This window comes from Eschrichtius robustus, chromosome 13 (assembly GCF_028021215.1).
Source record: "Eschrichtius robustus isolate mEscRob2 chromosome 13, mEscRob2.pri, whole genome shotgun sequence".
Taxonomy (NCBI): Eukaryota; Metazoa; Chordata; class Mammalia; order Artiodactyla; family Eschrichtiidae; genus Eschrichtius; species Eschrichtius robustus.
Genome location: NC_090836.1, coordinates 49,507,591 through 49,532,394, shown reverse-complemented (window position 1 = coordinate 49,532,394; position 24,804 = coordinate 49,507,591). Strand labels below are relative to the sequence as shown.

Below are 24,804 nucleotides of genomic sequence, written 5' to 3'. Positions count from 1 at the left end.
CCATATGGCATTAAACACAGTTCATTGCCTGCTGAAGACCTCAGTCTAAAATAATCAGTGATTTTTCCATTCCTATTGCATGCATGTGTTTAGACCTGTCAGCTACTTGAGATAAAACTGGTATTTGAAGGGAAACCACTACTATTAGTGCTGTTTTTGGAATCATTCTTTGCCTATGATTTTCAGGTGTGCAATTCTTTTCCTATTTGGAAAACATATTTTTCAGTAAACGTGGTCTCATAATATTCTCCATAACTCCTGACCCTAGATGAGATAGTGTTGCCAAGTTTTGAGTTTCTTATTTCCATTCTTAATCTATTCTATATGAATAAACTTGGTTTTATAGCACCAGTTCATTTACCCTGATTTAAAACTCAAGTTGGAGTTCCATGAAACATTTAATTCTTCTATTTCAAGAAGACCAAAAACTATCTTGTTTCAAATAAACAGACAATTTTAGTGTTCTCATCTTTATCTGTCCTGCCCCATGGATATTATTCCTTCCTCTCCACAGCACAATCCACACATCTTTGTTATCTACTTGTGAAGTATAGCTCTTTGTATACTCACCATCCTCACTGGAAGTAAGTCATTGGAAGTAAGCTCACTGACACTGGGGCCTTGTCTCATGTATCTTCAACATCTCACCACTGGGCTAGACATTTCTACTGAGTAAATAACTGTCAAATGAATAGTAACATTTATAATGGTTCATGGCTAAAGTGTGTATGCTTACTTTGCTATGCACTTTACTTCTATTACCTTAGTTAATCCTTGCAGCAAGTCATGAAATAGATCCTATCATTATCCTCACTTTAGATATGAGGAAACTGAAACAACTGAGAAAGATGAAGTCATACAATGTTTTACACAATCATTGTAGTGGTGAAGCCGGAATTCAATCCCAAGCAGCCTGACTCCAGAGTCAATGCCTTCAAGCACTGTCCCACAGCCCTGTTTTGCTTAAGAAGTCTTTGGCATCAAAGAACTGATGACTCTTAATTACCAAGACTGTTTTATGACTTTTATCGATTACATTTGATATAGAATTACATTGCCATTTAATATGTTTTAGTCATCATGGGTGATGGTTAATTTTACGTGTCATTTTGACTGTGCCACAGTATGCCCAGATAGCTGGTAAAACGTTATTTCTGGGTGTGTCTGTAAGGGTGTTTCTGGAAGAGATTAGAATTTGAATCAGTAGACTGAATAAAGAAGATCCACCCTCACTAATGTGGGCAGGCATTATCCAAACTGTTGAGGGCCTGCATAGATAGACAGGCAAAGGAATTTTCTCTCTCTTCTTGACTTGGGACAGCCATCTTCTCCCGCTGTCCGACTTTGGAGCTCCTGGTTCTCAAAGCTTCATACTCAGTGACTTATACCAGCAGCCCCGTGGTTCTCAGGACTTCACAGCCTCAGACTGGGAACCACATCTTCAGCTCCCCCAGTTCTTAGGCCTTTGGACTAGGACTGAATTATACCACAGGCTTTCCTGCTTCTCCAGCTTGCAGATTGCATTTTGTGGGACTTCTTGGCCTCCATAAACTGCATAAGCCGATTCCCATAATAAATCTCCTCTTATACATATCTATATATCCTATTGGTTCTGTTCCTCTGGAGAACTCTGACTAATATATCATGGCTTGTGTGTTTGTTTGCATTTCAGTAAATAAGAACCCTTCATTATCCATGCTTTAGAGATGAGTGGACTGATTAAGATATTCCAAAACTTAAAAAAAAAAAAAGATATTCCCAAGCTGTAGATAATCCAAAATGCTTTTTATATTTGGCATACTGTTTGTTTTTTTGCATCAGAATTGACGTTCTAAAAACATTTTTTAGACTTTAAGTTTTACGTAGATACAGACTGGACCTTTCTCACCAATGAATCCTCAGCAACTAGCACAGTAGCTAGACCATAAGTGTTCAGAAAATTTTGAGTTTCATGACTAACTATTACTCTTGACATTATATTGTTTTTCTCTAAAAACAAGGCAAAGTGAGTAGTGCAGAAGATACATTGGGATCATAAAAGATTTGTAACAAAAAAGAATCAAGTTGGACTAGTGGGTGATTACCAAAAAAGATGAATCAGTAGTTCTTTTTTCTACCCTTTCTTACCCCAACCAAATTTGAGATGGTCATGTAGTTTCAATGCATGAAAAATATCTATGCTGGATCATAAACAGAGGCTATAAAATTAAAAGTAGAAAATATAATAATTCTCTGCCTTGTAGAGGTTAAATGTGGTCTTAGGAGAAGGTGAAAGATTATCATCCAAAGTCCTATTTAGCCCTAAGTTTTGAGAAGTGTCTTACTAATTAACTCAGCTCTTCGAAATATGTGTCAATAAATGCTTATCAGATCAACATATACTAACCCCCAAATAGAATGAGAAGAGAAGTATTTTGGAAACGGCACTGTACTTTCTTTTCTCCTGAGGCCCTTTCCCATATTGACAGCTAGCTATAAAGCATCCACTGATCCAAAAGGTAGTTGTCACATCAGAACCAGGGGAAAAACAGGCATTAAATTCATGCTGAGATATAAAATGCAGTGTTTTGGAAGACTGCCTGGTCTAGTTTTTACCAACTCCAGAATAGTTTTTAAAATAACAGGAAACCCTCTGGGCTGCAAGAAAAAGGGTAAAAATAAGAGAACTATGGAGTTAGACATTGCCAGTGGTCTCTGAGTTGACTTAGGTTTAGCTCCCTAATTCAAAGTAGTGATCGCGGAAACCTCAGAGGAATTAGAGATCGAAGAGTGGAGACCACATGCATATTTCTGAACCGATTACCAGTTTAGCATCTCAGGGCACGTAAGAGTTTAGCAGATGGAAAGAGGGAAGTACATCTTATTAGGAGGAAAACAGTATACATAAAAGCAGGGAGATCTTTATATTCACCTTTTCTCTATCACCATGAGGTACCCGTATCCTCATGAATTGCTTCATGATAATCAATCCAGACTTGCCTCCTCAGACCATATATAACAGACAAAAGCTGCAAGTTTTGCCACAATATCAGAGTATAGTTTGCTTATCCTTCTACCCTTTTTAGAGTCTTCCTAAAAGAGCATATCAATTATCAAATTAGTTGAAACATGATTTGATCACGTTAATAGATGGAACATTGATTCAAAACAGTCTCATTAATTTCACTGCCATGGAGTTAAACCAGCCTGATCCTACTTTCATCTCTGAAGGACAGTATTTAATCAGTTTAACTGGAAAATGTTGTATAGTTGGAAAATATTTTCCAAATTGCAAAAAATGCACTAATCTTTATCCTTGTGATAAAGATGTTAATAAAGATTGAGGAAGAAATCCCAGTTGAGATATATAAAAATGAATTTCCAAGGAACTTTCAGGAAGACTAAAAATAAAGTTAATTTTGGAATAAATAAAAAAATTAGGATGAAATATTTTCTGAGTAAATAAAATCATACAGATTTATAAAAGAAGACATGCTACAGGGTAAATTTATACAATGTGAAAATGTCATTTTTCTTTGTATTCAAACAGAAAGTCACAAAAATTATAATCATCCTCATCAGTTCACTCAGTCCCACGTAATTAATTTTTTTTTTCATTTTGATCTTTTGTTAGCACTTTTATGAGTTCATCAGTTTTCCATTAGAGTTCTGAAAATGCTTATTGATTCAGTTCAGCAGTATAGTCAGTTACCAGAAACCTGTAATTGTCAGAGTCTTTTTCATGAAGTCCTTGAAGAAGGAACTCTTTTTTTTTTTTTTTTAAACATCTTTATTGAAGTATAATTGCTTTACAATGGTGTGTTATTTTCTGCTTTATAACAAAGTGAACCAGTTATACATATACATATGTTCCCATATCTCTTCCCTCTTGCATCTCCCTCCCTCCCACCCTCCCCATCCCACCCCTCTAGGTGGTCACAAAGCACCGAGCTGATCTCCCTGTGCTATGCGGCTGCTTCCCACTAGCCATCTATTTTACATTTGGTAGTGTATGTATGTCCATGACACTCTCTCACCCTGTCACATCTCACCCCTCCCCCTCCCCATATCCTCAAGTCCATTCTCTAGTAGGTCTGTGTCTTTATTCCCATCTTGCCACTAGGTTCTTCATGGCCTTTTTTTTTTTTCCCTTAGATTCCATATATATGTGTTAGCATACTGTATTTGTTTTTCTCTTTCTGACTTACTTCACTCTGTATGACAGACTCTAACTCCATCCACCTCATTACAAATACCTCCATTTCATTTCTTTTTATGGCTGAGTAATATTCCATTGTATAAATGTGCCACATCTTCTTTATCCATTCATCCGATGATGGACACTTAGGTTGCTTCCATGTCCTGGCTATTGTAAATAGAGCTGCAATGAACATTTTGGTATGTGACTCTTTTTGAACTATGGTTTTCTCAGGGTATATACCCAGTAGTGGGATTGCTGGGTCATATGGTAGTTCTATTTGTAGTTTTTTAAGGAACCTCCATACTGTTCTCCATAGTGGCTGTATCAATTGACATTCCCACCAACAGTGCAAGAGTGTTCCCTTTCCTCCACACCCTCTCCAGCATTTATTGTTTCTAGATTTTTTGATGATGGCCATTCTGACCGGTGTGAGATGATATCTCATTGTAGTTTTGATTTGCATTTCTCTAATGATTAATGATGTTGAGCATTCTTTCATGTGTCTGTTGGCAATCTGTATATCTTCTTTGGAGAAATGTCTATTTAGGTCTTCTGCCCATTTTTGGATTGGGTTGTTCGTTTTTTTGTTATTGAGCTACACGAGCTGCTTGTAAATTTTGGAGATTAATCCTTTGTCAGTTGCTTCATTTGCAAATATTTTCTCCCATTCTGAGGGTTGTCTTTTGGTCTTGTTTATGGTTTCCTTTGCTGTGCAAAAGCTTTGAAGTTTCATTAGGTCCCATTTGTTTATTTGTGTTCTTATTTCCATTTCTCTAGGAGCTGGGTCATAAAGGATCTTGCTGTGATTTATGTCATAGAGTGTTCTGCCTATGTTTTCCTCTAAGAGTTTGATAGTGTCTGGCCTTACACTTAGGTCTTTAATCCATTTTGAGTTTATTTTTGTGTACGGTGTCAGAGAGTGTTCTAATTTCATACTTTTACATGTAGCTGTCCAATTTTCCCAGCACCACTTATTGAAGAGGCTGTCTTTTCTCCACTGTATACGCTTTCCTCCTTTATCAAAGATAAGGTGACCATATGTGCGTGGGTTTATCTCTGGGCTTTCTATCCTGTTCCATTGATCTATATTTCTGTTTTTGTGCCAGTACCAAACTGTCTTGATTACTGAAGCTTTGTAATATAGTCTGAAGTCAGGGAGCCTGATTCCCCCAGCTCCACTTTTCGTTCTCAAGATTGCTTTGGCTATTCGGGGTCTTTTGTGTTTCCATACAAATTGTGAAATTTTTTGTTCTAGTTCTGTGAAAAATGCCAGTGGTAGTTTGATAGGGATTGCATTGAATCTGTAGATTGCTTTGGGTAATAGAGTCATTTTCACAATGTTGATCCTTCCAATCCAAGAACATGGTATACCTCTCCGTCTATTTGTATCATCTTTAATTTCTTTCATCAGTGTCTTATAATTTTCTGCATACAGGTCTTTTGTCTCCTTAGGTAGGTTTATTCCTAGATATTTTATTCTTTTTGTTGCAACGGTAAACGGGAGTGTTTTCTTAATTTCACTTTCAGATTTTCCGTCATTCGTGTATAGAAATGAAAGAGATTTCTGTGCATTAATTTTGTATCCTGCTACTTTACCAAATTCATTGATTAGCTCTAGGAGTTTTCTGGTAGCATCTTTAGGATTCTCTATGTATAGTATCATGTCATCTGCAAACAGTGACAGCTTTACTTCTTCTTTTCCGATTTGGATTCCTTTTATTTCTTTGTCTTCTCTGATTGCTGTGGCTAACACTTCCAAAACTATGTTGAATAATAGTGGTGAGAGTGGGCAACCTTGTCTTGTTCCTGATCTTAGTGGAAATGGTTTCAGTTTTTCACCATTGAGGACAATGTTGGCTGTGGGTTTGTCATATATGGCCTTTATTATGTTGAGGAAAGTTCCCTCTATGCCTACTTTCTGCAGGGCTTTTATCATAAATGGGTGTTGAATTTTGTCGAAAGCTTTCTCTGCATCTATTGAGATGATCATATGGTTTTTCTCCTTCAATTTGTTAATATGGTGTATCACGTTGATTGATTTGCGTATATTGAAGAATCCTTGCATTCCTGGGATAAACCCCACTTGATCATGGTGTATGATCCTTTTAATGTGCTGTTGGATTCTGTGTGCTAGTATTTTGTTGAGGATTTTTGCATCTATGTTCATCAGTGATATTGGCCTGTAGTTTTCTTTCTTTGTGACATCTTTGTCTGGTTTTGGTATCAGGGTGAAGGTGGCCTCGTAGAATGAGTTTGGGAGTGTTCCTCCCTCTGCAATATTTTGGAAGAGTTTGAGAAGGATAGGTGTTAGCTCTTCTCTAAATGTTTGTTAGAATTCGCCTGTGAAGCCGTCTGGTCCTGGGCTTTTGTTTGTTGGAAGATTTTTAATCACAGTTTCAATTTCAGTGCTTGTGATTGGTCTGTTCATATTTTCTATTTCTTCCTGGTTCAGTCTTGGAAGGTTATACCTTTCTAAGAATTTGTCCATTTCTTCCAGGTTGTCCATTTTATTGGCATAGAGTTGCTTGTAGTAATCTCTCATGATCCTTTGTATTTCTACAGTGTCAGTGGTTACTTCTCCTTTTTCATTTCTAATTCTATTGATTTGAGTCTTCTCCCTTTTTCTCTTGATGAGTCTGGCTAATGGTTTATCAATTTTGTTTATCTTCTCAAAGAACCAGCTTTTAGTTTTATTCATCTTCGTTATTGTCTCCTTCATTTCTTTTTCATTTATTTCTGCTCTGATCTTTATGATTTCTTTCCTTCTGCTAGCTTTGGGTTTTTTTTGTTCTTCTTTCTCTAATTGCTTCAGGTGCAAGGTTAGGTTGTTTATTCGAGATGTTTCCTGTTTCTTAAGGTAGGCTTGTATTGCTATAAACTTCCCTCTTAGCACTGCTTTTGCTGCGTCCCATAAGTTTTGGGTCGTCGTGTCTCCATTGTCATTTGTTTCTAGGTATTTTTTGATTTCCCCTTTGATTTCTTCAGTGATCACTTCGTTATTAAGTAGTGTATTGTGTAGCCTCCATGTGTTTGTAGTTTTTACAGATCTTTTCCTGTAATTGATATCTAGTCTCATAGCGCTGTGGTCAGAAAAGATACTTGATACGATTTCAATTTTCTTAAATTTACCAAGGCTTGATTTGTGACCCAAGATATGATCTATCCTGGAGAATGTTCCATGAGCACTTGAGAAAAATGTGTATTCTGTTGTTTTGGGGTGGAATGTCCTATAAATATCAATTAAGTCCATCTTGTTTAATGTATCATTTAAAGCTTGTGTTTCCTTATTTATTTTCATTTTGGATGATCTGTCCATTGGTGAAAGTGGGGTGTTAAAGTCCCCTACTATGATTGTGTTGCTGTCGATTTCCCCTTTTATGGCTGTTAGTATTTGCCTTATGTATTGAGGTGCTCCTATGTTGGGTGCATAGATATTTACAATTGTTATACCTTCCTCTTGGATCGATCCCTTGATCATTATATAGTGTCCTTCTTTGTCTCTTGTAATAGTCTTTATTTTAAAGTCTATTTTGTCTGATATGAGAATTGCTACTCCAGCTTTCTTTTGATTTCCATTTGCATGGAATATCTTTTTCCATCCCCTCACTTTCAGTCTGTATGTGTCTCTAGGTCTGAAGTGGGTCTCTTGTAGACAGCATATATATGGGTCTTGTTTTTGTATCCATTCAGCCAGTCTGTGTCTTTTGGTGGGAACATTTAATCCATTTACATTTAAGGTAATTATCGATATGTATGTTCCTATTCCCATTTTCTTAAATGTTTTGGGTTTGTTATTGTAGGTGTTTTCCTTCTCTTGTGTTTCTTGCCTAGAGAAGTTCCTTTAGCATTTGTTGTAAAGCTGGTTTGGTGGTGCTGAACTCTCTCAGCTTTTGCTTGTCTGTAAAGGTTTTAATTTCTCCATCAAATCTGAATGAGATCCTTGCTGGGTAGAGTAATCTTGGTTGTAGGTTTTTCTCCTTCATCACTTTAAGTATATCCTGCCACTCCCCTCTGGCTTGCAGAGTTTCTGCTGAAAGATCAGCTGTTAACCTTATGGGGATTCCCTTGTGTGTTATTTGTTTTTTTTCCCTTGCTGCCTTTAATATGTTTTCCTTATATTTAATTTTTGACAGTTTGATTAATATGTGTCTTGGCGTGTTTCTCCTTGGGTTTAACCTGTATGGGACTCTCTGTGCTTCCAGGACTTGATTAACTATTTCCTTTCCCATATTAGGGAAGTTTTCAACTATAATCTCTTCAAATATTTTCTCAGTCCCTTTCTTTTTCTCTTCTTCTTCTGGGACCCCTATAATTCGAATGTTGGTGCGTTTAATGTTGTCCCAGAGGTCTCTGAGACTGTCCTCAGTTCTTTTCATTCTTTTTTCTTTATTCTGCTCTGCAGTAGTTATTTCCACCATTTTATCTTCCAGGTCACTTATCCGTTCTTCTGCCTCAGTTATTCTGCTATTGATCCCATCTAGAGTATTTTTAATTTCATTTATTGTGTTTTTCATCGTTGCTTGGTTCCTCTTTAGTTCTTCTACGTCCTTGTTAAATGTTTCTTGCATTTTGTCTATTCTATTTCCAGGATTTTGGATCATCCTTATTATCATTATTCTGAATTCTTTTTCAGGTAGATTACCTATTTCCTCTTCATTTGTTAGGTCTGGTGTGTCTTGACCCTGCTCCTTCATCTGCTGTGTGTTTCTCTGTCGTCTCATTTTGCTTATCTTACTGTGTTTGGGGTCTCCTTTTCACAGGCTGCAGGTTTGTAGTTCCCGTTGTTTTTGGTGTCTGTCCCCAGTGGCTAAGGTTGGTTCAGTGGGTTGTGTAGGCTTCTTGGTGGAGGGAACTAGTACCTGTGTTCTGGTGGATGAGGCTGGATCTTGTCTTTCTGGTGGGCACGTCCACGTCTGGTGGTGTATTTTGGGGTGTCTGTGGCCTTATTATGATTTTAGGCAGCCTCTCTGCTAATGGATGGGGCTGTGTTCCTGTCTTGCTAGTTGTTTGGCATAGGGTGTCCAGCACTGTAGCTTGCTGGTCGTTGAGGGAAGCTGGGTCTTGATGTTGAGATGGAGATCTCTGAGAGGTTTTCGCCGTTTGGTATTACGTGGAGCTGGGAGGTCTCTTGTGGACCAGTGTCCTGAAGTTGGCTCTCCCACCTCAGAGGCACAGCCCTGATGCCTGGCTGGAGCACCAAGAGCCTTTCATCCACACGGCTCCAAGTCTGACGAGAGGAAAGAGAAATACCGGCTCGTGTGCAGAATCATCCCACAGATCACAGTAATGACCCTTTCAGCTTGATCAGGGTGATGGTTTCATGAGTGTTGGCATATGTCCAAATTCATCAAATTGTATACAGGCAGACCTCAAAGATACTGCTGGTTCGGTTCCAAGCCACTTTTTTTCTTTTCTTCTCTTTTGCACTTAGTCTAGTTTCACTGGCTCATAGGGTGCGGCGGGCAGAGGCCTCAAACCCAGCACCTTCAGACCAGAGTTTCTAGCGCAAAGCGGCTGCACAACTTCCCAACTCAAGATGGAGGCAGCGACGGCAGGCCGTGTGCAGAGACGCTGCACCCGGACGGGATCTGGAGCTGTCGGAACTCTTTTATAGGAACATATTTGCAAAAGCATCAGAGTACACCCAGAACTGTCTGTAAATGACAAAAGACTTAAAAATGACCACGGTTAAAGATTTCATGAAAGTTCATAATAATGCAGTTGACAAGGAAATTTAGTCATTTCTGAGATACACATTTTAAAGTAATAACTAGAATTATGACTTATACCATTATACCAGAAGATATAAGATTTTTAGAAATTTCATGTAATGTCTGAAACATTTATATTAACATATTTCCATACAAATAACCCAAAGAAAGTTTAGTATTAGTTGTTTTGTTTGTTTGTTTGTTTTTTTATACTGCAGGTTCTTATTAGTCATCAATTTTATACACATCAGTGTATACATGTCAATCCCAATCGCCCAATTCAGCACACCACCATCCCCTCCCCACTGCAGTTTTCCCCCCTTGGTGTCCACACGTCTGTTCTCTACATCTGTGTCTCAACTTCTGCCCTGCAAACTGGCTCATCCATACCACTTTTCTAGATTCTACATACATGTGTTAATATACGATATTTGTTTTTCTCTTTCTGACTTACTTCACTCTGTATGACAGTCTCTAGCTCTGTCCACGTCTCAAAAAAAGACTCAGTTTCGTTCCTTTTTATGGCTGAGTAATATTCCATTGTATATATGTGCCACATCTTCTTTATCCATTCGTCTGTCGATGGGCATTTAGGTTGCTTCCATGACCTGGCTATTGTAAATAGTGCTGCAATGAACATTGGGGTGCATGTGTCTTTTTGAATTATGGTTTCCTCTGGCTATATGCCCAGTAGTGGGATTCCTGGATCATATGGTAATTCTATTTTTAGTTTTTTAAGGAACCTCCATACTGTTCTCCATAGTGGCCGTATCAATTTACATTCCCACCAACAGTGTAAGAAGGTTCCCTTTTCTCCACACCCTCTCCAGCATTTGTTGTTTGTAGATTTTCTGATGATGCCCATTCTAACAGGTGTGAGGAGATACCTCATTGTAGTTTTGATTTGCATTTCTCTAATAATTAGTGATGCTGAGCAGCTTTTCATGTGTTTCTTGGCCATCTGTATGTCTTCTTTGGAGAAATGTCTATTTAGGTCTTCTGCCCATTTTTGGATTGGGGTGTTTGTTTCTTTAATATTGAGCTGAATGAGCTGTTTATATATTTTGGAGATTAATCCTTTGTCCGTTGATTCGTTTGCAAATATTTTTTCCCATTCTGAGGGTTGTCTTTTCGTCTTGTTTATGGTTTCCTTTGCTGTGCAAAAGCTTTGAAGTTTCATTAGGTCCCATTTGTTTATTTTTGTTTTTATTTCCATTACTCTAGGAGGTGGATCAAAAAAGATCTTGCTGTGATTTATGTCAAAGAGTGTTCTTCCTATGTTTTCCTCTAAGAGTTTTATAGTGTCCGGTTTTACATTTAGGTCTCTAATTCATTCTGAGTTTATTTTTGTGTATGGTGTTAGGGAGTGTTCTAATTTCATTCTTTTACATGTAGCTGTCCAGTTTTCCCAGCACCACTTATTGAACAGACAGTTTTTTCTGCATTCTATATCTTTGCCTCCTTTGTCATAGATTAGTTGACCATAGGTGCGTGGGTTTATCTCTGGACTTTCTATCTTGTTCCATTGATCTATGCTTCTGTTTTTGTGCCAGTACCATATTGTCTTGCTTACTGTAGCTTTGTAGTATAGTCTGAAGTCGGAGTCTGATTCCTCCAGCTCCGTTTTTTTCTCTCAAGGCTGCTTTGGCTATTTGGGGTCTTTTGTGTCTCTATACAAATTTTAAAATGATTTGTTCTAGTTACGTAAAAAATGCCATTGGTAATTTGATAGGGATTGCATTGAATCTGTAGATTGCTTTGGGTAGTATAGTCATTTTCACAATATTGATTCTTCTAATCCAAGAACATGGTATATCTCTCCATCTGTTGGTATCATCTTTAATTTCTTTCATCAGTGTCTAATAGTTTTCTGCATACAGGTCTTTTGTCTCCCTAGGTAGGTTTATTCCTAGGTATTTTATTCTTTTTGTTGCAATGGTAGATGGGAGTGTTTCCACAATTTCTCTTTCAGATTTTTCATCATTAGTATATAGGAATGCAAGATATTTCTGTGCATTAATTTTGTATCCTGCAACTTTACCAAATTCATTGATTAGCTCTAGTAGTTTTCTGGTGGCATTTTTAGGATTCTCTATGTATAGTGTCATGTCATCTGCAAACAGTGACAGTTTTACTTCTTCTTTTGCAATTTGTATTCCTTTCATTTCTTTTTCTTCTCTGATTGCCGTGGCTAGGACTTCCAAAACTATGTTGAATAATAGTGGTGAGAGTGGACATCCTTGCCTTGTTCCTGATCTTAGAGAAAATGCTTTCAGTTTTTCACCATTGAGAATGATGTTTGCTGTGGGTTTGTTGTGTATGGCCTTTTTTATGTTGAGGTAGGTTCCCTGTATGCCCACTTTCTGGAGAGTTTTTATCATAAGTGGGTGTTGAATTTTGTCAAAAGCTTTTTCTGCATCTATTGAGATGATCATATGGTTTTTTATTCTCCAATTTGTTAATATGGTGTATCACATTAATTGATTTGCATATATTGAAGAATCCTTGCATCCCTGGGATAAATCCCACTTGATCACGGTATATGATCCTTTTAATGTGTTGTTGGATTCTGTTTGCTAGTATTTTGTTGAGGATTTTTGCATCTATATTCATCAGTGATATTGGTCTGTAATTTTCTTTTTTTGTAGTATCTTTGTCTGGTTTTGGTGTCAGAGTGATGGTGGGCTCATAGAATGAGTTTGGGAGTGTTCCTTTCTCTGTAATTTTTTGGAAGAGTTTGAGAAGGATGGGTGTTAGCTCTTCTCTAAATGTTTGATAGAATTCACCTGTGAAGCCATCTTGTCCTGGACTTTTTTTGTTGGAAAATTTTTAATCACAGTTTCAATTTCATTACTTGTGATTGGTCTGTTCATATTTTCTGTTTCTTCCTGGTTCAGTCTTGGAAGTTTATACCTTTCTAAGAATTTGTCCATTTCCTCCAGGTTATCCATTTTATTGGCAGAGTTGCTTGTAATATTCTCTTAGGATGCTGTGTATTTCTGCGGTGTCTGTTGTAACTTCTCCTCTGTCATTTCTAATTTTATTGATTTGAGTCCTCTCCCTCTTTTTCTTATTGAGTCTGGCTAATGGTTTATCAATTTTGTTTATCTTCTCAAAGAACCCGCTTTTAGTTTTATTGATCTTTGCTATTGTTTTCTTTGTTTCTATTTTATTTATTTCTGCTCTGATCTTTATGATTTCTTTCCTTCTGCTAACTTTGGGTTTTGTTTGTTCTTCTTTCTCTAGTTCCTTTAGGTGTAAGGTTAGATTGTTTACTTGAGATTTTTCTTGTTTCTTGAGGTAGGCTTGTATAGCTATAAACTTCCCTCTTAGAACTGCTTTTGCTGCATCCCACAGGTTTTGGATCATCATGTTTTCATTGTCATTTGTCTCTAGGTATTTTTTGATTTCCTCATTGATTTCTTCAGTGATCTCTTGTTTATTTAGTAACGTATTGTTTAACCTCCATGTGTTTGTGTTTTTTTCCCTGTAATTCATTTCTAATCTCATAGCGTTGTGGTCAGAAAAGATGCTTGATATGATTTCAATATTCTTAAATTTACCGAGGCTTGATTTGTGACCCAAAATGTGATGTATCCTGGAGAATGTTCTGTGCGCACTTGAGAAAAAGTGTAATCTGCTGTTTTTGGATGGAATGTCCTATAAATATCAATTAAATCTATCTGGTCTATTGTGTCATTTAAAGCTTCTGTTTCTTTATTTATTTTCATTTTGGATGATCTGTCCATTGGTGTAAGTGAGGTGTTAAAGTCCCCCACTATTATTGTGTTACTGTCGGTTTCCTCTTTTATAGCTGTTAGCAGTTGCCTTATGTATTGAGGTCCTCGTATGTTGGGTGCATATATATTTATAATTGTTATATCCTCTTCTTGGATTGATCCCTTGATCATTATGTAGTGTCCTTCCTTGTCTCTTGTAACATTTTTTATTTTAAAGTCTATTTTATCTGATATGAGTATAGCTACTCCAGCTTTCTTTTGATTTCCATTTGTATGGTATATCTTTTTCCATCCCCTCACCTTCAGTCTGTATGTGTCCCTAGGTCTGAAGTGGGTCTCTTGTAGACAGCATATATATGGGTCTTGTTTTTGTATCCATTCAGCAAGCCTGTGTCTTTTTGTTGGAGCATTTAATCCATTCACGTTTAAGGTAATTATCTATATGTATGTTCCTATGACCATTTTCTTAATTGTTTTGGGTTTGTTTTTGTAGGTCCTTTTCTTCTCTTGAGTTTCCCACTTAGAGAAGTTTCTTTAGCATTTATTGTAGAGCTGATTTGGTGGTGCTGAATTCTCTTAGCTTTTGCTTGTCTGTAAAGCTTTTGATTTCTCCATCGAATCTGAATGAGACCCTTGCCAGGTAGAGTAATCTTGGTTGTAGGTTCTTCCCTTTCATCACTTTAAGTATATCATGCCACTCCCTTCTGGCTTGTAGAGTTTGCTAGAGAAATCAGCTGTTAACCTTATGGGAGTTCCCTTGTATGTTATTATTATTTTTCCCTTGCTGCTTTCAATAATTTTTCTTTGTCTTTAATATTTGCCAATTTGATTACTATGTGTCTCGGCGTGTTTCTCCTTGGGTTTATCCTGTATGGGACTCGCTACACTTCCTGGACTTGGGTGGCTATTTCCTTTCTCATGTTAGGGAAGTTTTCGAGTGTAATCTCTTCAAATATTTTCTCGGGTCCTTTCTCTCTCTCTTCTCCTTCTGGGACCCCTATAATGCGAATGTTGTTGCGTTTAATGTTGTCCCAGAGGTCTCTTAGGCTGTCTTCATTTCTTTTCATTCTTTTTTCTTTATTCTGTTCTGCAGCAGTGAATTCCACCATTCTGTCTTCCAGGTCACTTATCCGTTCTTCTGCCTCAGTTATTCTGCTATTGATTCCTTCTAGTGTATTTTTCATTTCAGTTATTTTATTGTTCATCTCTGTTTGTTTTTCAATTCTTCTAGATCTTTGTTTAGCATTTCTTACATCTTCTTGATCTTTGCCTCCATTGTTTTTCTGAGGTCCTGGATCATCTCCACTATCATTATTCTGAATTCTTTTTCTGGAAGGTTGCCTATCTCTACTTCATTTAGTTGTTTTTCTGGGGTTTTATCTTGTTCCTTCATCTGGTATATAGCCCTCTGCCTTTTCATCTTGTCTCTCTTTCTGTGAATGTGGTTTTTGTTCCACAGGCTGCAGGATTGTATTTCTTCTTGCTGCTGCTGTCTGCCCTCTGGTAGATGAGTCTATCTAAGAGGCTTGATGGGAGGGACTGGTGGTGGGTAGAGCTGACTGTTGCTCTGGTGGGCAGAGCTCAGTAAAACTTTAATCCACGTGACTGTTGATGGGTGGGGCTGGGTTCCCTCCCTGTTGGTTGTTTGGCCTGAGGCAACCCAACACTGGAGCCTACCTGGGCTCTTTGTTGTTGGTAATGACAGACTCTGGGAGGGCTCACGCCAAGTAGTACTTCCCAGAACTGCTGCTGCCAGTGTCCTTGGCCCCATGGTGAGCCACAGCCACCCCCCGCCTCTGCAGGAGACCGTCCAACACTAGCAGGTAGGTCTGGTTCAGTCTCCCTTGGGGTCACTGCTCCTTCCCCTGCGTCCCGATGCGCACACTACTTTGTGTGTGCCCTCCAAGAGTGGAGTCTCTGTTTCCCTCAGTCCTGTCGAAGTCCTGCAATCAATTCCCACTAGGCTTCAAAGTCTGATTCTCTAGGAATTCCTCCTCCTGTTGCCGGACCCCCATGTTGGGAAGCCTGACGTGGGGCTCAGAACCTTCACTCCAGTGGGTGGACTTCTGTGGTATAAGTCTTCTCCAGTCTGTGAGTCACCCACCCAGCAGTTATGGGATTTGATTTAACTGTGATTGCGCTCCTCCTACCGTCTCATTGTGGCTTCTCCTTTGTCTTTGGATGTGGGGTATCTTTTTTGGTGCATTCCAGTGTCTCCCTGTCGATGATTGTCCAGCAGCTAGTTGTGATTCTGGTGTTCTTGCAAGAGGGAGTGATAGCACATCCTTCTACTCTGCCATCTTGGTTCCTGAAAATGTCATTTTATATTGCATGAAAATTCTTTCCTTTCACCTGAAGTTGTTTCCTAAATGCCCAAGTACTCTACTACCAGCTGGATTTTTAAAGAGGGTCCAGTATTTTCTTGTTGAAGAGGCAGGTTGTTCTTTTGACGAGTGTATATCTTAAGGCCATTTTGTCAACACTTCATTTGATGGACTGTCCATCAAATAAAGGAAAACTAGAAAACTGGGGACTGGATTTAGTTTAAAAAATACTAGGACGTTCTTATTTCAAATGACAGTCGAGTAATGGAAAATGATAAATTGAAAGCTGTTAGCATTAGTTCCATCTTCATTCAGTATCACTATGACCTTCTACAGCCTGTTTAGAGTTCACACTTATTTAACTGGAAAAATGGATAAGTCTAGTATCATGAGCAAGGTGCAAGGCATATAGCTTTTCTTCCAACATGCTGTGTGATCTTGGACACATTCCTTAATTTTTCTAAGCCTCAGTAACCTCATCTGTAAAATGGGAATAATTAGAAGTACTAACTTCATAAACTTGTTTTGAAGACTAAATGAAATGATGCCTTTTGAGCATTTAACAGAAATCTTGTCACATCTTAATCACTTCATAGATATTACACACTATTACTGTAATAATACTGTACTTTTCTTTATGAATAACTTATTCTCCAAATTGTAAGATATTTGGGAAATATTTTACATTTAAACTATATATGTTTTTATTTTTCAAATTTACGTGTTGTAAAGAAAATTGCCTTATTTCATAAATTGTTTCCTGTATGTGCAGTTGTAAAAGATAAATATTGATGTTAAACATGCTAGTAGGTTTGCTAAGTGAATAGGACACAATGATGACAAGAAAGAACAAAATGGATTGAAAATGAGTATTATTTAATGCAAATTGAAAGAAGGGCTATATTAGCGCATATTCTGTTTTGGCCATGTCAGCCATAAAATATTTTAAAGAGAGAAGAGCAGCCAAGCCCATGTGAGAAGGAGGAAGTTGGATGACAGAGAACAAAGAAAATGTTTAGTTACTAATTCCAGGATGGAGATGAGGTCAAGATGGTAGTTAGAAGTCCAGGAAACAAAATATTGGTTGACTTTGAAGAATCAAGTTTTGAGCTGAAAATATTAGGCATATGGGACAATACTCCAAAGAACCCAACAACAACACCAAAAATTCTTTAAAATTTTCATGTTTCTGACAATGTCCCTGAAAGAAAGAAAAGTCTAGGTGCTATTAAAATTAGAAGTAAAGATGAAACTTGAAGATAAAACAGTAAAGACTTGCAAATTAGTAAAATCAATGAATAACTCTTTAATTGATTCATTCATGTACGGATGAATGCGCTTATTTTATTTACCATGGCCTTATGAATGAAATGCAAATGTTAGAATTGAAAGGAAACACTAATCTAATTCAACATGTAATGCTTGAGTCCTGTTCTAAAAGAGGCACATTAAATAAAGATAAGCTGAACTTAGAAACGTATTGAAATTGAAATTGAAATCGGTGACTTAAAAATGTGCGGATTCTCCAAATACAAACAAAATATCCCTATCTTGTCCAGTAGGTGGCAGTCACCCATATGAAAACCAGAGTCTTCCAAGGGGATCTCAGTAGTCCCAGTCTGTGCTTAGCAAACTTCTTCATAAGTCTTACTATTCAATGATGTTAAAGATGCCTATACTGTGCTTTCCTCTTTTGTTTCTCTGTGCTTCAGCACCGTAAACTTCAGGCAAGATTGTGGTGAGAGAAGATAACCTTGCATACCTTCCTCTATTCACAGGCCACTTAGTGGCCATTCATTAAAAAATATTGTACTGGTCATTTTCCAAATGCAAGACAGGTAATTTGGTGCTAGGGATAGAAATATGGACTAACAAAGTCATAACACCCGAGGAATTGGAAGGAGGTTTTAGTCTAACTCAACATCCAAAGATTGAAGCCTGTTTTAAGAGAGATGTTAACCACAAATATTTTGTTGGAGAAAAATAAGTCAATAATTTCAATAACTGTAATAATCATATGATTGAAATATGAACAAAGGGTTATGCTAGGACAAAACAAGGAAAGACTATAAATCAGCCTCAGAGGGTTAGGGAAGGCTTCCCACAAGAGATAATATTTGCGTTAAATCTGGATTGCTGAACATTGAGTTCAGGCGTGAACTGGTTGAAGGAAAAGAGAATAATCTACTAAGAAGCAGGTAAAGTAATTACAAAGACATAGTACCAGTGAAGAACTTGATGTTGTCCATTACAGTCTTACAGAGATCCACCCAGCTAGGAGCTCTCTACCAGGTGACTGGAAATATGTCTGGACTTCAGGAGGGATTAAAGCTTAGGTTCTGGGAAAGCCCAAGCTATAGTAGAGTGATAAGGAGTTCAGCAAATGCTGAGGATGAAACCCTTGTAAACACTAGTTTTTAAGAGGTATAATCCTGACTAATCAAAAAAAAAAAGAAGCATTTGAAGGGCTAGAAGAATTATAAGACTGATGTGTTTCTGTAGGCAAGGGAGAAAAAAATTTCAAGAAGGAAGTGGTAGCTAAAGGAGACAAGATCGGCAGAACGGTCACAAGAGTAAAACAAAAACATGTCCATTTTGTTTTGAAAACCACAAAATAACAAAAATCATTTGAATGGATAATGGGAATCCAAACCATATTATAGTTGGTTGAGGAGAAAAAAAAAATCAAAAAGTGAAGATGCAAGCATGAATAATTCTTGTAAGAAGTGACAAAGACTCTCTCTAAACTCTCACATGGCTTCCAGCTGCTAAAGTCTTATCCCTAGCATGACCCTATCCCCTTCAAAATGCCTGCCCGGGAAAGCTCAAAGCTGCCAAATGAATGTGTTTTTTGTTACAATCAACACCTGAAGATAGGGCCCCTGTCCCCCAGGCTCTGTGGGAGGGTAGAAGCCTAACTTTTATAAGTCTTAGTGGAGGTTCTATCCAGTGCAGTAAGACAATGAAAATAAATAAATCTATAGAGATTGAAAAGGAAGAATTAAAACTATTTTTTAAAGATGACTTGATTCTACTTAGAAAAAGTGTACTTTTCTTAGAAAAAAATCCAAAACCATAGTATTATAAGGTAATTTGCAATGTTACTAGATACAAGGTCAATATAAAAAATCAAATGTATTTTAGATACTAGACATAAATAATTTGAAAATTCAATTTAAAAACAAATAATATTTACAAGACATCAAAACATCGAATACCTAGAAATGACTTTAACAAAAGATGTGCATGACCTCAACCAAAAAACTACATGTTATTTCTCAGAGAAATCAAAGAAGATCTAAATAAATGGAGAAAGTATTATCTTCACATATTAAGAGACTCAATGGTTTTAAAATCCCAGCTCTCTCCAGCTTGATATATTCATTGCAATAGTGTGAAATTGAAATGCTGATTCTAAAATTTATATGGAAATCGAAGGACCTATAATATCCAAGGAAATCTTGAAGAACAACAATGTTGGAAGATTTCCATTACTAGGTATAACAAATTATTATAAAGCTACAGAAGTAAAGGCAGGGTGGTATTGATTCAAAGATAAACAAATACACTAATAGAACAAGAATAGAGTTTCCAGAACCAGACAAAGTTTACATGTTCACCTGATACACAACTAGGACCCCAAGGTAATTCAGGAGCATAAAGCTTATTTTTCCAATAAATGGTTTTTGGATACCTATTATTTATTGGGTCAATTAGGTATGTATATTCAAAACTAAATCATGACCTCTGCTTCATAACACGTAATACACATTGCAAAAGGTACAGACTTAGAAGAGAGGGGTAAAACAATAAAGCTTCTAGATACATCTCTATGGTCTGAAGTAGATGAAGATTTATTAAGTGGGACACAAAAGCACTATCCATAAAATAAAAGTTTTGTAAGCTGGACTTCATTTAAAATAAAAACCTTCTGTTTCTAAAAAGACAAAATTACGAACATAATAATGCAGTCTATATACTGAGAGAAGATATTCACAATATGTGTATCTGACACAAACCTAATTTCAAATTATATTTAAAACTATTAGAAGAATGACACTGACAATTCAGATTTTTTTAAATGAGCAGAAAACTTGAACAGGCCCTCCATAAAAAAAGATCCTGATAGCCAAAACGTATATAAAAAGAAACTCAGCATACAAAGTCATCAGGGAAATGCAAATTAAAACCACAATGAGATACCATTATATTTCACCTGAATGGATAAAATGAAGAATTGGTAATACCAAGAGATGACAAGGATGTGGAGCGATGGAACAATTAGAACTTTCATACAGTCCTGGTAGGAGTAAAAATGTCAGAAACACTTTAAATAATTGTTTAGTAGTATGTACCAAAGACACACACACAAAACATATCTATATCGATATCTATATATATCTCTATATATCTCTGAACCTTTGATTCTATTCTGAGTAGGTCTACAAAAGAAATGAGTGAATGTATTCACCAAAAGCCTGTATTAGAATGTTCATGACAACATTACTTGAAAGCCTCATTCTAAAACCTCATACTGAAAACAACAGTAGTGTTCATGGATAGTAGGATAGATAAATAAATCGCAAAGTATCCACTCAATGCAGTTATGTAGAGCAATGAAAAAGAATGGGCTATTCCTACACATCCGAACATGATTGATTGATACAGACATAAGCTGAGCAAAAGAAGGCAGGCATAAGAGTATATAATATTATGTTGAAATTAAATCATGAAATTAGGAAGAAAGCAAAAACAACCTATGGTGATAGAGATCAGAATAGTAGTTTCCTTTGAGGGATTGTATATGCTGTTTGGGCAAGAGAAAGCCTGCTGGAGTGTTGGAAATGTTGTTGATTACATGGATATCTGTACGTGTGTGTGTGTGTGTTGTGTATATAGAATATGCATATATGTTTTATATATGTAATGTGTTGAGTACATGGATATATATGTAAAAATATCAAGTTGTATACTTATGATCAAACTGATGTTATTGTACCTCAATAAAAAGACAAATGAAAAGAAAGTAGAGGAGATGGGGAATAATTAGAACAAGGCCCTGGAGATGGCTGAAGGGTTGGGATTAAAAACACAGGTGAAAGATTTTCTTTGTAAAGGAGGAATGAATGCTACCACTTTCTCTGAAATTTGAGGGAAGGAGATAAGCATAAATATGAATATTAATTTGGGAAGAATTTTATTTTAAGTAAAAAGGAGTGGAAATATAAGGAATTCAAACTATTGATGGCCACAGGGCGTTAGTGGCATAGAGGTAGTAGCCCCTGCTCTAGACTGGTACTAGTTACCAGCAAAGCACAGAGGTCACATTATGCCACAGCATTCCCATCAGGTACTTCAAATTTCCATTACATTTCCTTTCATTTATTTCTGAAAAATGTTCCTCACTTCATTTCTACTCTCAACTTTATGTCTCTATGGGGATATATGTGTGCATATGGCTGATTCACTTTGTTGTACAACAGAAACAGAGCATTGTGAAGCAATTATACTCCAATAAAGACGTATTAAAAAAAAAAAAGACTAGCCAAGAAAATTATGCCCACATATAACATCTCAAAAAATGGCATCATGTCACTTTGGAATCTGATGTTTATCCTGTGATTTGTTCTACTGCATTTCTCTCAGTATTACCAAGATAAGGTGCTTTATATGAATGTACTAAAATGACAGGAGCTCTATAATCATTTGTTTGGAATCTATAAAGTATAAAGAAATCTTCATCTAATTTGAAATTAAATAGCCATTTACTGCATCCACTGCAAAAAAAAAAAGGAAAAAAAGCATCAATTTATTTCCCCTTCAAGTGGTGGACACTAAGGAAGCCAAGAATTTCCAAAACAAGAAGTGCTTTTCTCAGATTTAGGAGATGGGAGAGCAGACCAGCCGGATTGTCATGTTTCAAATGCACATGAACTGGCTCCGTGAAAGGTCGGGGGCCATCTCTGTGAGAGGAACACCAGCGATACTGCCTTAGATTTTTAGAAAAGACAAATAGCCCTGTTTCCGCAGAGAATGCTGGGGAACTCTCTGGGGAAAGAGAATATATATAAAGCATTTTATATACTTTATATATAAAGTATAAAGCATTTAAAGATAAATCAGTCTTAACTGCTCCTAGATGTTTTTGATCTCTAATCCACAATGCCTCACCAAAATCTAGAACCAGGAAGTATAATTATTCGAATAGGCCAAATCTGGCCCAGGTATGAAAAATTTCTTTCTCAGAAATACCAACACAGAGTTCAGATTTGAGTCATAGCTCCTCACCTAGGATAAGGGTCATTTTCTGGATATGAAGTAACAGATGTAGACAGGAGCGAAATCTCTGTGTCTAAGGGGTTTATGGTCAACATTACATAAATTACCTGTTTATACAGGTTGCAGGGGTATTCCTTCTATCTTAAAATTAGTCCAGTTTCTAATCAGTGAGGATGTTTGCTTCTGGCTGCGATGATAATATATTCTTTGACCCGCCCCGCCCACACACACACACACCATCAGTGAAGCAGAGGTTCATATTCCCTCTAATATTTGCTGCTTTATTTGATCTTCCAGTTCCATCTGGAGCTACTAAGGAAGTTGTTTCTGAAAGCCCTAGAGTAAGCAATGGGAAGTCTTCCTGCGAAATCATGATTCAGAGGCCTGGGGACAGTTGGGTGGTACCAAAACCCTTCAAAAGACTTGATCAGATTGAAGCAACAATGGCTGTCTGCCCTACCAGCTGCCAGGAGATACATCTGTAGGAAATATTGTTACTGGAGAATAACTGGGTTTTACTCATCTGTATATAATTTGAAATTCAACCTCTCACATTTCAGAAAAATAGAGCTTAATGCTAAAACTGCCTCAGTATGCTTTGTGCTGAAAACTCCACGAGGCAGTACTAGGCAAAAGGAGTTAGGATACAGATTATGCTCAAAGGGAATGACCTATAGGTCAAATAAAATAGCCAGGAGTAGTGGCTGTACACACTCTGCAACAGCATCAGACAACAAAGAAGCCTGTTGGAAGATGCTCTGGGCTTTTATCTTTACAATAGCTCCTTATATCTGTATAGCTCTCTAAAGATTACAAAACACTTCAAACACATTATAACCACCACCTCACCTCCATCCTCCAAAATCCTATAGCAGGAAAACCAAGGAGAAGAGTGAAAAGGAAACATAACTGTGGCTACATATGTCCTATTTCTGCAATGGCATTTTGCAATTTCTGTCAGTCTTGTTTTGTTGCCAAAGGGTGAGGAGAGTTTCTCGAAATGTCATGAGTTCTTGGTTATGGTTACCTTGTTTTCTTGATTAACTATATTTGTAAACACCTAATTCAGGGCTTCTTCATTTTGTCACTATTGACATTTGGGCTGAGATAATTCTTTGTCGTGGAGGGTGTCCCATGCACTGTAGGATATTTAGCAGCAACCCTGTTCTCTACCCACTAGATGCCAGTAGTCATAAATGTTGGCAAATGTTGGTAAATGGATTGGGAACTGGAGGGAGAGAGATTAATAAGGCAAGAGAACATAGTAGCGGCTTTGATTCAAATAAATTCTTATACAAAGAAATTCATGTTAAAACTTGAAAGAATTGTTACTTAACAAATCTGCTTACCACACACTAAACAGAATATTGTTGATTCTTTTGGACATCAAGTAAACAGATAAGTTCCAACATTTATTGCACCAATGATTCTCTTTGTTATATTGTGGGAGAATTTATTGTAACATTTACTTTAGTATTTCTCTACATTTTAGAGTTCATCCTGATACAAGGTCTTTCCAAAAGGTCAGAATTGGGTTCCTCATTCTTTCCACCCTCTCTTTCCTGTAACTGGCTCAGAAGACATCACATCTGACTAGAGTTACATTGTACAGAACTCTTGCTGAATCTTTTGATTCACATGTTTTCTCTTCCTCTTTGTGAAAACAGAACCAGCATTTGCATAATCCCTTACAAACTAATGATAAAAGACAGATGTTCATTCCTCAAATCCATGTATTTCAAGAGATAACCTTAAAAAGGTTTAAATAATCTCAAGTGGAAAAAGAAACTCATCAAAGACAAGTGAGATAGGGAGGGTGGGAGGGAGACGAAAGAGGGAGGAGATATGCGGATATATGTATATGTATAGCTTATTAACTTTGTTATACAGCAGAAACTAACACACCATTGTAAAGCAATTATACTCCAATAAAGATGTTAAAAAAAAAAAAAGACAAGTGAGAGCAAAAATTTCTAGAATTAAAATATTTGATAGAACTTTAAAAAGGAATCAATGAGAATAAGGTGTTAATAAATGTTAATTAAGCTAATTTGAAATAGGGAGAGCTATTTTCAATTTTGGGGTAATATCTGAACTTGGGAAAAAAACAAAATGTCAACTTGACCTTAACAGAAACTTGGCAATACAGACGAGCTCATCTGGATCTTGTAAGGTTCCAGCAATTCATTAACAATCAGATATTCCAAATTGAGAGAAACTGAAATCCAGTCAAGAATTAGGCTAATTGAGAATGAGGTGTGAAAGTGAAAAGTGTTTTGGATGTTCCTATTTGATGAAACATAAGAGGCATGGGAATCAAATGAACACTGAAAGTAACTTTCTTGAATAAAGCAGATGTGTCTGATGTATTAAAGAGTAGAGTTAATCTTTCAACTTGAAATCAGGTATCTTGTTTATTTACAGGGGGATTTACAGTCCTGTTGCCCTGGCTTTCAGGTGCACTTGAGGAAAACACCCTACGAAGTATCCAGTTTGTATGTTGTCTGTAAATTTTATATTCCTTTAAATGCAAAGTTCTTGTAGTCTTTAAGCCATTTTATGTTGATTAG

The 24,804-nt window shown here is 36.9% G+C and overlaps 1 long non-coding RNA gene across 1 annotated transcript in view; it reads left to right on the top strand.

Annotated features, from left to right (window-relative positions):
* LOC137774677 (uncharacterized) overlaps positions 1-24,804 on the top strand; it is a 153,213-nt gene that overhangs the window by 116,045 nt on the left and 12,364 nt on the right. Inside the window, exon 3 of the long non-coding RNA XR_011075924.1 lies at positions 24,659-24,729. This is a non-coding gene — a long non-coding RNA (uncharacterized lncRNA). The remainder of the gene's footprint in view (positions 1-24,658; positions 24,730-24,804) is intronic.